Source organism: Podarcis melisellensis (assembly GCF_964234715.1).
Source record: "Podarcis melisellensis genome assembly, chromosome: Z".
Classification (NCBI taxonomy): domain Eukaryota; kingdom Metazoa; phylum Chordata; class Lepidosauria; order Squamata; family Lacertidae; genus Podarcis; species Podarcis melisellensis.
Genome location: NC_138547.1, coordinates 5,190,566 through 5,201,083, shown reverse-complemented (window position 1 = coordinate 5,201,083; position 10,518 = coordinate 5,190,566). Strand labels below are relative to the sequence as shown.

The 10,518-nt window shown below is 45.9% G+C and overlaps 1 long non-coding RNA gene across 1 annotated transcript; it reads left to right on the top strand.

The window, feature by feature from the left end:
• The first annotated feature begins 3,572 nt into the window (after positions 1–3,572).
• Positions 3,573–10,263, top strand: LOC309361365. Its single transcript, XR_014164452.1, has 2 exons — positions 3,573–3,754; positions 10,054–10,263. It is a non-coding gene; the product is annotated as an uncharacterized lncRNA (long non-coding RNA).
• Positions 10,264–10,518: the final 255 nt, after the last annotated feature.

Below are 10,518 nucleotides of genomic sequence, written 5' to 3'. Positions count from 1 at the left end.
CTGGAAATTCCCTGTAAAAGAAAGGGAGCTTTTTCTGTGAAGCTACAGCATATTCCACGAGGAGCCCTGCAGCTCAAGAACAAAGGCAACAAAGAAGCAAGGCAGGAACGCTCCAGACATCGGAGATAAGATCTCCAACAAGCAGGAACAGCTGATATGCGGGGAAACAAACGTGAGGGCGAGCCGGCGAAAAGAGGGCGAGCCCCCTCCGTGCCGGCTCTAAATAGGGCAAACCACGCCCCCCCAAACAGCCAGTGAATGGCTGGCTGGGGGGGGCTGGCCCGGCCGGGATTCCCCTGCTCTTGCGGGGGCTGGGACCAGCCCCCGCTCATGTGGGGTGGGCGTGAAGCCCGCAACCCCACCTCCTGGGCAGGCCGGAAGTGGCTTTCTCCACACCTGAGGCTGTTTGGGGGGGGCAGGGGGAGATTGGGCTCAAGCAGAGAAGAGGCATCAACCATGTATCACATAAATGCTCTTAATTGGAGCACCAGGTCAGCACACACTCTCTTTTTTAATTTTTTTATCAAGATTATAATTAGGGAAGAATTGGATTTTCTATCTGTCAGTTAAGTAATACTCTGAAGATAAGCAAACTGCCAGAGGATGTGCAACTGTTTGGTAATTTACAGGCCAGAGACTAAAGCTAGAAGCTTTATTTATCTATGGAGAACTTTAAAAGGTTAGGAACTGATAAATTCAACTGATAAGTAGATCTAAATGGGTGTTAATGGCTCATTTATAACACTTGTAAAACTCTGTCTGAGAGTGAAAGGGAAGCTTGGCTTCATCTGAAAAGAATGTGTAAACAAGAAATGTCCTGGAAGGAAGATATCCAAGGAAAATACCAACAGAAACATGATGAGGGGAAGATGAATACACCACTGGTTTTTGTCATTTTAAAGCAAATGTTGTACCAACAGTGTTTGGTATTGAAGGTATTGGACAGAATTTCAAGAGAAATCACCCTGGAAGTGTCCTGGATGGGAGACTCTGGGGAGCCTGCAGATTCTACAGAACAAGGAGGATCCTCAAAAAGGCTGGAGAGCAAACAGGAGCTACAGGAAATATTCTTCAAATATCTAAAGGGCTGTTGCATTAAAGATGGAGCAAGCTTGTTTTCTTCTGTTCTGGAGGGTAGGATTCGAACCAATAGCTTCAAGTTACAAGAAAGGAGATTCTGACTAAACATCAGGAAGAACTTTCTGACAGTAAGAGCTGTTCAACTGTGGAACAGATTCCTTTGGGAGGTGGTGGACTGTCCATTCTTGGAGGTTTTTTATTATTTATTAAATATTTTTATTAACAAATTCCACATAGCAAATTATGAAAACGTATCATATTCATGATTTTTTCCTCTTTTTCCCCACCCCACCCTTCAAACCCTCCCCCCCGATACTTCCCTCAGCTTCTCTCTCTGATTTCTCAGCACATAATATTCTCTGCATGTTGTAAAATTATACATCATAGCTGTCAACTTTTCCCTTTTCTTGCGAGGAATCCTATTCGGAATAAGGGAATTTCCCTTTAGAAAAAGGGAAACGTTGACAGCTATGTTACACATATCCTTACATTATCTGTCTATCATGTTATCGGTTAATAAATTTGTGTATGTTTATTAAAAACCTGCCAAGGAGTCCAATTCATTTTGCTTTTTAGATAAGTTGTAAAAAGCTCCCATTCTTCCTTAAAGTCACCGTTGTCCTTGTCCTGCAATTTGTATGTCAGTTTAGCCAGTTCTGCATAACTCATCAATTTTTCTTGCCACTGTTCTTTCATTGGGATTTCCTCATTCTTCCATCCTTGTGCTATCAAGACTCTTGCTGCTGTTGTAGCATACATAAATAAATTCTTTGTTTTTCTTGGCGGGTATTGTGCTAGAATCCCTAACAAAAATGCTTCTGGTTGTTGTTTTTTTACAAATGTCATTTAAAACATTTTATCAGGTCATTATATATCATTTCCCCAAAACTTTTAACTTCTCTACATTCCCACCAAATGATAAAAAGCCCCTTCTTTTTCTTTACATTTCCAGCATGTGTTTGACCCGGTTTTGTACATTTTTGCTTTCTTGTTATCTTCCTTATACATCTCATGTAATTGTGTATAGTGTAACCAACTCTGAGAATGCTCTTTTATTTCCTCATAATCTTTTAATTTCCATTTTTCTTCTTGATCCTTCAGCAAATCTCTATATGTAGGCCACTTCCCCTTTTTGCCAAGTGGGGTTTGAGCAACGAAGCTTTCTTGGAGGTTTTTAAGCAGAGGTTGGATGGCCATCTGTCATGGATGCTTTAGTTGAGATTCCTGCGTTGCAGGAGGTTAGATTAGATGACCCTTGGGGTCCCTTCCAACTCTATGATTCAGGACAGATCCTTGCAGCTGTTTATTTGGGGGTGGAGGAAATACAGAGTACAAAGAATACATCTCTTTGTAGATGGAAAAACCAAATAACTTCATGGTCGCTGAAGAGGAGAAAGGATTGCAATTGGTAGTGCTGAAAGAGACAGAGATGATTGCATGGCAAGAAGCCTTTAGGCCGTTAATGATGGATGCGAGGAAGAATGAGAAAAAATGCAAAAAGAAGGACTATAATACAGTCATACCTCGGGTTGAAGTAGCTTTGGGTTGAGCGTTTTCAGGTTACGCTCCACGGCGACCCGGAAGTAATGGAACGTGTTACTTCCGGGTTTCGCCGCTTGCGCATGCGCAGACGCTCAAAATGACAGTGCATGTGCGGAAGTGATGAATCACGACACACGCAAACGCGCAGGCGTGGGTTGTGTTCACTTCGCAGAACGGATCCTGTTCACATCCAGAGGTACCACTGTATCAAGATCTGATAAGAAAAGTCTGGTGCATGGGGTGTGGAGATTTCTTGAGACATCTTCAATGTTTTCCCCTCCCCTAGCTCTGAACCTCTTGACCTGCTCGTGAACTAAGACTCCTGAGCCTTGTTTCTGCTGCTGAGTTTGCACCACTACTTGCCTGAATATTTTTTTTTTCTTACTTCAAAGTGAGAGCCTCTCTCTCTGTGTTGGGAGGGAACCAGGACTCACAGGGCAAAAGTGGATGGAGCAACAGAAGTGACTCTTTCCTTTGTTCAGTGGGCTACTTTCCAACTACACCCAAGGTCAGAGGTTTTGGCACACAGGCAAGAGGCATAATCACAGTTCAGTGACATATTCTAGTCAGGGGAAAGCACTCGACAATGATGCAGGGCTGGTGAGTGATAAGGCCTGGGGAGAGGTAGTGTTACCAGGGGGAAAGTCCTGAAGAAGGAGGGGGGCGTTGGATTTGATACCCTGCTTTATCACTACCCGAAGGAGTCTCAAAGCAGCTGACATTCTTCTTTCCCTTCCTCCCCCACAACAAACACTCTGTGAGGTGAGTGAGGCTGAGAGACTTCAGAGACATGTGACTGGCCCAAGGTCACCCAGCAGCTGCATGTGGAGGAGCGGGGAAGCGAACCTGGTTCACCAGATTACAAGTCTACCACTCTTAACCACTGCACCACACTGACTCCGTGAGGAACAGACAGAGAGGCCCTGGAGCATAGTGGTAGCTGGCATACTTTGGCGCTGGTAGGGTGGAAGGCCTGGAGACCAACAGTAGGAGGAGCCAGGGCTACAGAGACAGAGAGAGAACCAACTAATTCTAGTTTTGTCCCTATCTTCTCCCTGCTGAGGTCTGCAACAGCAATTTTAAGGAATAGGAGGAAGCTTACAACTATGGCCACCTTCTGGATTGGTTGCAAGTAAGATGGCAAGCCAGTGGGGGCTGTCTGAGGGAAGGGGGCAGAGCCCCAATCACCATTATATATTGTGGGATATCTAGAAAGAACAGTCAAGTTCAACATTTCGCGTTTGCTAGAATGGTCACAGAGAGGAATGTGGCGGTGAGAGAAACTGGAAAAAATAAGTATTTAAAAAAGAAACTTATTGAAGCTCCTTTCCAAGAGGTATTCCGGATGCCACCCTCATTACCTTGGGACCTTTGCCCCGCCCCCAACCCAGCTGGCCAATCGGCTGCAGGCGGGGGGCAGGGTGAAGGCAAGGAAAGGGCTAATGCTGCTGAGGCCAACTTCCCAATGCTGCTGAGGCCGACTTCCTTAGCCCCCCACCATCAGCGTTTGGGGTTTGGGGGGCGCTGCGGTGGCCTGCCAAGGAAACAGTGGTCCACAGAGGCCAAGGCTGCCCACAGAGGCCTGCAGAGCTCACAGAGGCCGAGGCAGCCACCAACAGCAGTTGGGCTACGGGGCACGCAGGCGCTGCAGACGACCTCTTGGACCACTAAGCCAAAGCTACTTATGCTCACAGTGTTCAGTAAATAAACCAGAAAATAACACTTGCGACTGTAAGTACTGTATTTTCCGCCCTATAGGACGCACTTTTTCCCCTCCAAAAATGAAGGGGAAATGTGTGTGCGTCCTATGGGCCGAATGCAGGCTTTCGCTGAAGCCTGGAGAGCGAGAGGGGTCGGAGAAACTCTGCTTGCGGAGAGTTGCCTGCATGCCGAAGCCTGCGCGTGCTGAGCTCAGCGCGTCTAGGCTTCGCGGACCTCTCCGCAAGCAGCTGCCTGTTTGGGGGCTGGGGTCGGGGGAAGCTCAGGCCTCCCCCCCCAAGCCCCGTGCCTGGGGGGGAAAATAATTTATTTCCCCCCAAAAAAACTAGGTGCGCCTTATGGGACGGTGCGTCCTATAGGGCGAAAAATACGGTATCTTATTTTTCCTTCTTTTAATAATTTCAATGCGGGGGGTGTGTGTGTTGACAATAAATTTTCTGCGTACCACCTGACCTTGCTACGCCTCTGAAGCAACCCTAGCATCATGTTGCACCACTAGTTATTTCCAACGCTTCCTGGGGTGGCTGGTGCCCATTGGGAGGTGGGGGTGGGGAAGAAGGAAGGCAGTCCAAATAGAAGGTGGAGCCAGGACCAATAACAGGCAGAGCCAATTAATTCAAGTTTTAGCCCCATCTTCCTCCCTGCTGAGTTCTACAAGGTCAACCCTGAGGCTAAAGACTAGGAGGAAGCTGAGAGTCTGTGCCACTACCTGGACTGGTTGCAAATATGAAGGCAGTCCAGGTGGGGGCTGGCTGAGGACAGGATGGAACAATGCCCAGTTCGTGTTAATGGCCCAGCCTCCACTTCCTGGGGCACTCAGAGGTCAGCATTAAGCCAGCTAACATGTTTCCATCTCCCATTTCAAGTCAGAGGACATCATTATTATAAGGGAAAACGGGAAGACCATAAAGCTATCTTGTCAGCTGGCACCACTAGGATGCTTTATACCCACCCAAGGATACGGCCCATTGTATTTTTAAAAATGAAGTAATAAATAGCAAGCCCATAAAGGAGAAATATGTATTTAATGGACTTCCTGGAGAGATTTTAGCCGCCTTTATGTTTAAATTTCTTGGTTGATTAGCCCACAATGTCTTCTAATCGCTTGGGGGGATTCTGAGAAGCAAAGCAAAAGATGCCAAGTGTTGGGAAGCCATTTGAGTACAGAGAAGAAGTAATTACAGGGATGCCCCCGACACCTTAGGGAGGGGAGGGTGGTAGCTTGGTGGTAAAGCATCTGCTTTGCGTGCAAAAGACCTCAGGTTCAATCCCCAGTATCTCCAGCTGGAAAAGCCTTCCCATCTGAAGCCCTGGAGAGCCACTGCCAATCAGAGCTCTATTGGCCAATGTCTTGACTCAGTATAAGGTGGCTACCTATGTTCCTACCCAGTACAACACAACATTCCACGTTTCACAGGAGGAAATAGGAACACAGCGTAACATACTCATTCCCTTATTATGGATAATTAAGAACATAAGAAAAGCTGTGCTGGATCTCTTTCACCACCCTGTTCTCACAATGGCCAACCAGTTTCTACAGAACGTCTCTGTCTGTCTGTCTGTCTGTCTGTCTCTAACACACACACACACACACACACACACAAACAATGTCTGCTAAAATATCTTCTCTGTCAAATATTGTGTTCAACCAGTTTGTCCTCCAATGACTTAGGAACATAAAGCTGCCTTAACATAAAGCCAGACCATTAGTCCGTCTAGCTCAGTGTTATTTACTGATCCAGGATATCAGTCAGGCAGTCTTTCACAGCCAGCTCATTATTGTCTACACTGACTGGCAGTGACTCAACAGGGTTCGATGCTGAGGACTGAACCTGGGACCTTTGGAGTCCAAAGGATATGCTCTGCCACTGAGTGACACCCCACCCCTTAAAAGCCGTGGGGGTATTTATTCTTTGAATTCAAAATATTACTGGCTTGAATGAATTAATTCATTTATATCTCACCTTGCCTCAAAAGAGCTCAGTGGCATATCTGATTCTTTTTTCCCCTCCCTCCCTCACACACAAATTGCCTTCACTCTAACACTGTGGAAGACTGGACAAGGCTGAGTAGGCACAGGACAGCACACAAGTGCATCAGCTTGCTAAAGCTAAGCAGTTCTGGGTTTGGTCAGTGCCTGGACGGATGGCCACCTGGAAACCACCTTGCAGGCCACAAGGAAGAAAGCTGGGATACAATGATGTAATAGATAGGTAGATAGGTAGAGCTGGTGGCCAGCATTTCCCCCCACTGTGCCCTGGACATTGTGCTAACCCAGGATGCTGCTGGAAGGGGGAATGGTAGCTACCAATGGAGACTAACATACTTTTGCAGAAGCCGACATTTTGTTTTCCTCATAATACCTTGAACTAATGTAACATTTGGGATGCTGCCAGAGAAGTGTTTGCTAAGTGGTTAAAAAGTGGGGTCTCTGCCATACTACAAAGGAAGCGCCCACCCACCCACAACCCTTTGGGAAGGCTCACCCACCAAGGAAGGGCAGTAGCTCAGTTGTAGAGCACCTGCATTACATGTAGAAGGTCCCAGGTTCAGTCCCTCTAATCTACTGAGGAAGGTGGGGAAAAGCCACTGCCAGACACTGTGGACAATACTGAGCTAACTAGTCCAGTGGTTTCCCTTGGTATAAGGCAGCTTCCTGTGTTCATATAGCTTCGGCCAGACATGGGTCAGGGATAGAGCACATTCTTTGCATGCAGAATGTCACAGATTCAATCCCAGGCATCTCCAGCTAGGGATGGGAATGTCCCATGTCTGAAATCCTGGTGAGCTGCTGCCAGACAGTGCAGGCAATAGTGAGCTACATGAACTGAAGCTCTGACTCTGTATAAAGCAACATCCTAATTTGCTATGAATTCAGGGGGGAAGGGGCAGTTTGCTGAGCTCTTCCCTCAAAACCCTGAGCCAGCTCTGCCTACAGTCCTCAACAGCAAATGCCACTTACCCTACAGAGCAATGGGGTAGCCTGCAGTGTAGAGGGGTGGGTGTGTTTTCTCTTCATGTATGGCCAGGTCACCTTGACACAGGAATTTATAATGCTGCAATCTGACTTCCTGCATTGTTTCTTTCCCCCTGAAACATAAATGACTTGTGTTAATCCCTTCTGAGGCTTTTCATCATTTCTTTAAGATGTCTGAGCATCCAGACTCAACAGTTTCCAGCAATACAACAGGGAACCAAAAACTATGGAAGCAGATGGAGTGCTACCACCAGCATCAATAACTTATGAGTGGATTAGAGACTGGATTCCAGCTGGTACCCTCTTGATCTTTTATTAGCACACAAAGTTATTAATTACAGGTCTCAGATTGATGTTGGAGGCTTCCTAGCCGTATGGTGTTGGGCAACTTCAGTATCCATGTTGAGACCACTTGACTGTTGCCAGATATTAACAATCTGCTAGACAAACATGGTGTTTGGTTCACATGTAAGACTTATCAGTCAATCTAACCCAAAGGTAGTGGCTCTCCAGGGATGAAGACAGAGGCTTTCCCCCAGCCATACCTAGAGAAGGTGGGGATTGAACCTGCATTCGAAACAGGTGCTCCACCACTGTGTTATCAACTGTCACCTAAAAATGAAGTAAGATCCCAGTCCTCATGGTTCTCAGAAAGAGGGCCGTACTAGATAGGAATTTAGGGAGCTGCCTAATGACAAGTGAGATTTCTGGTCAATCTTACTCATTCTTGTCCACACTGACAGGCAGAGGCTCTCCAGGGTTTCAGACTGTGATTTCTCCTAACCCTAAACTGGAGATGCCAGATATTGAAGCTGGGACCTTCTGGGACAAGCTTTCCCACTAAGACAGCATCCACACACGAGACACAGCTGTACAACTGTAGAGATGTTTTTAATTGCTTGTAGTTTGTCATATTTTGTATTTTAACTGATTTTATCTTCCTGGTACACCACTTTGATAGCTTTTGGTTGTGAATTGGTTTATAAATCTGCACACAAAAGAGAAGTAAATAAAGAGGAAAGTCTGAACCACCCTGCAGCAACAGTGCCTGCCCATCAGAGACTGTGGCTCTGGAGGGTCTCAGCTGAAGTCCATGTTTCAAAGAAAGCTCTTTTATTCCTTTGAAATGCAGTACACCTACAGATTAAGAAGGGACGTGGCAGAATTTTGACAGGGGGAGAGTCAGAAGAAAAGATTAAGAGCTGGAGAGAATGACTTTAAACTGTGACACTCTTCAAGGTCAACTGAAGTAAGCCTGCTCTTTTGTCTTTAGAAGCCCAGTCAATTAAAAAAAAAAATGCAGCCTGCAGTGTAGAAGGGTATTTTCCCTTCCTTCAACTGCATTAATATGTGAATGGAGTAGAGTTAGACTTGTGAAGAGTCCCTGTTTCAAATCCCTACTCCTCTACAAAGAATGCTAGGCCAGTATATATCTCGCTCAACCTAGCCTACATTTATCTATAGGCAATATCTCAGAGAGGCATCTGCATGAGTTGGACATTCCCTCTGCCCACCAAGAGGTCATCCACCATCAATTGTCCTAAGGGGAGGACTCCAAGACAAGAGAGAGAGCCAGATAAAGACCACCTGGACACTCCTGCCACCACCATTTTCTGTCCCATGATTCCAAGAGAAGGGAACCATCTCAAGGCAAAAAAACAAAAACAAAAAACACTTCAGAGCCTGCTCTACTTCACCTATTTGGAACACAGGAAGCTGCCTTATTTTATTGGTCCATCTAGCTCTATACTGTCTACACAATGACAGATATCAGCTCTCATTTTGATAAGGTAGCCTTGCCACATAGAGATATGTGTTGTCAGGAGGACTATGAAGCATGCTATCTTTATTTTAAAAGCATATAAATGGTGCCCAGGCAACATCGATATGGTTTTGCTTTGTAAACCCTCTCAGAGCTCACCTATGGTGGGTTAAATGCTCACTCAAGGAAATGTCCCACACCCTCTCAAGTAATCCATCCCTAGAGGGAACCTGATGCAGACTTCTAGCCATGACACTGGCGGGTGGATCTGCATGGGAATGTTACCTTCATAGAGTAGACTCCACCCTCCATGCTGGCAAGCAGAAGTTGTCAGAGTTCAAGGACACATCTCAGTAAGGCAAAAAAGACTCAAGGAAGATGCAGAGCAGGACTAGGAAGGGGTGCAGCTGAAGAGAGAGAGAGTGGCTTGGGAAGAGTTCCTTTGAAGAAGAAGATGAAGAGTTTGGATTTGATATCCCGCCTTTCACTCCCCTCCAGGAGTCTCAAAGCGGCTAACAATCTCCTTTCCCTTCCTCCCCCACAACAAACACTCTGTGAGGTGAGTGAGGCTGAGAGACTTCAAAGAAGTGTGACTGGCCCAAGGTCACCCAGCAGCTGCATGTGGAGGAGTGGGGAATCGAACCCGGTTCCCCAGATTACAAGACTACCGCTCCTAACCACTACACCACACTGGCTGCATTCACCCCCTAGGCCTCAGGTTTCCTATCCATGCCATAAATTCTGGTGTCCAATCCAAATAAACCTCTTCCTTCTCTGAGTTGCTGGTCATTTTCTGAGTCTCCATGATGATGATGAAATTATTAGTGAATTTTCTAATGGGCATCTGTAAAATTAATGCTGCTACTGCTGCTGCTGCTACTAATACATGTCACCCAGTGCAACCTGCTGTTTTCCATTGACCCTAGACATTTATCCACCTTTCTTTCCCTTTTTTGCTGCTCTTGCTGACCAGGAAAAATGGTGCTCATCTTTCTGCAGTTTGCAAAATGAAGATGGGGGGGGGGGACCCAGGACTCACCACTAGAACAAGAAGAAATATGTGATGTTAACAGTTCACTGAGCTGTGATATGAACAAGCTGGGTGTTGAAAAAGAAATCTGAGCTTAAGAGTACATTTCCAGTGTTAATAAAGATTCCTTCTTTTGTTGTATATTTCCAAACACTGATTCTAAGATAGGTGTCATCTGTTTTCTTCTGGAATTAGACATTCAGACAAATTTAAGGCTCCGTGGTCTCATTTGTCCTTGTTAAGTGGTAGTGCTAGGAGCCTCTGCTTTTTTAAAATCCTCCATCTTTCACTTTTTACTATTATTTTGTGGCTATTGGCACACTCGAAGACTTTCAGGTATCTGGTGAAATGCCCTCCATTCCTACCGCATGTACCTTTTCTCAAGACCATTTCAATTCAGTCTTGCAT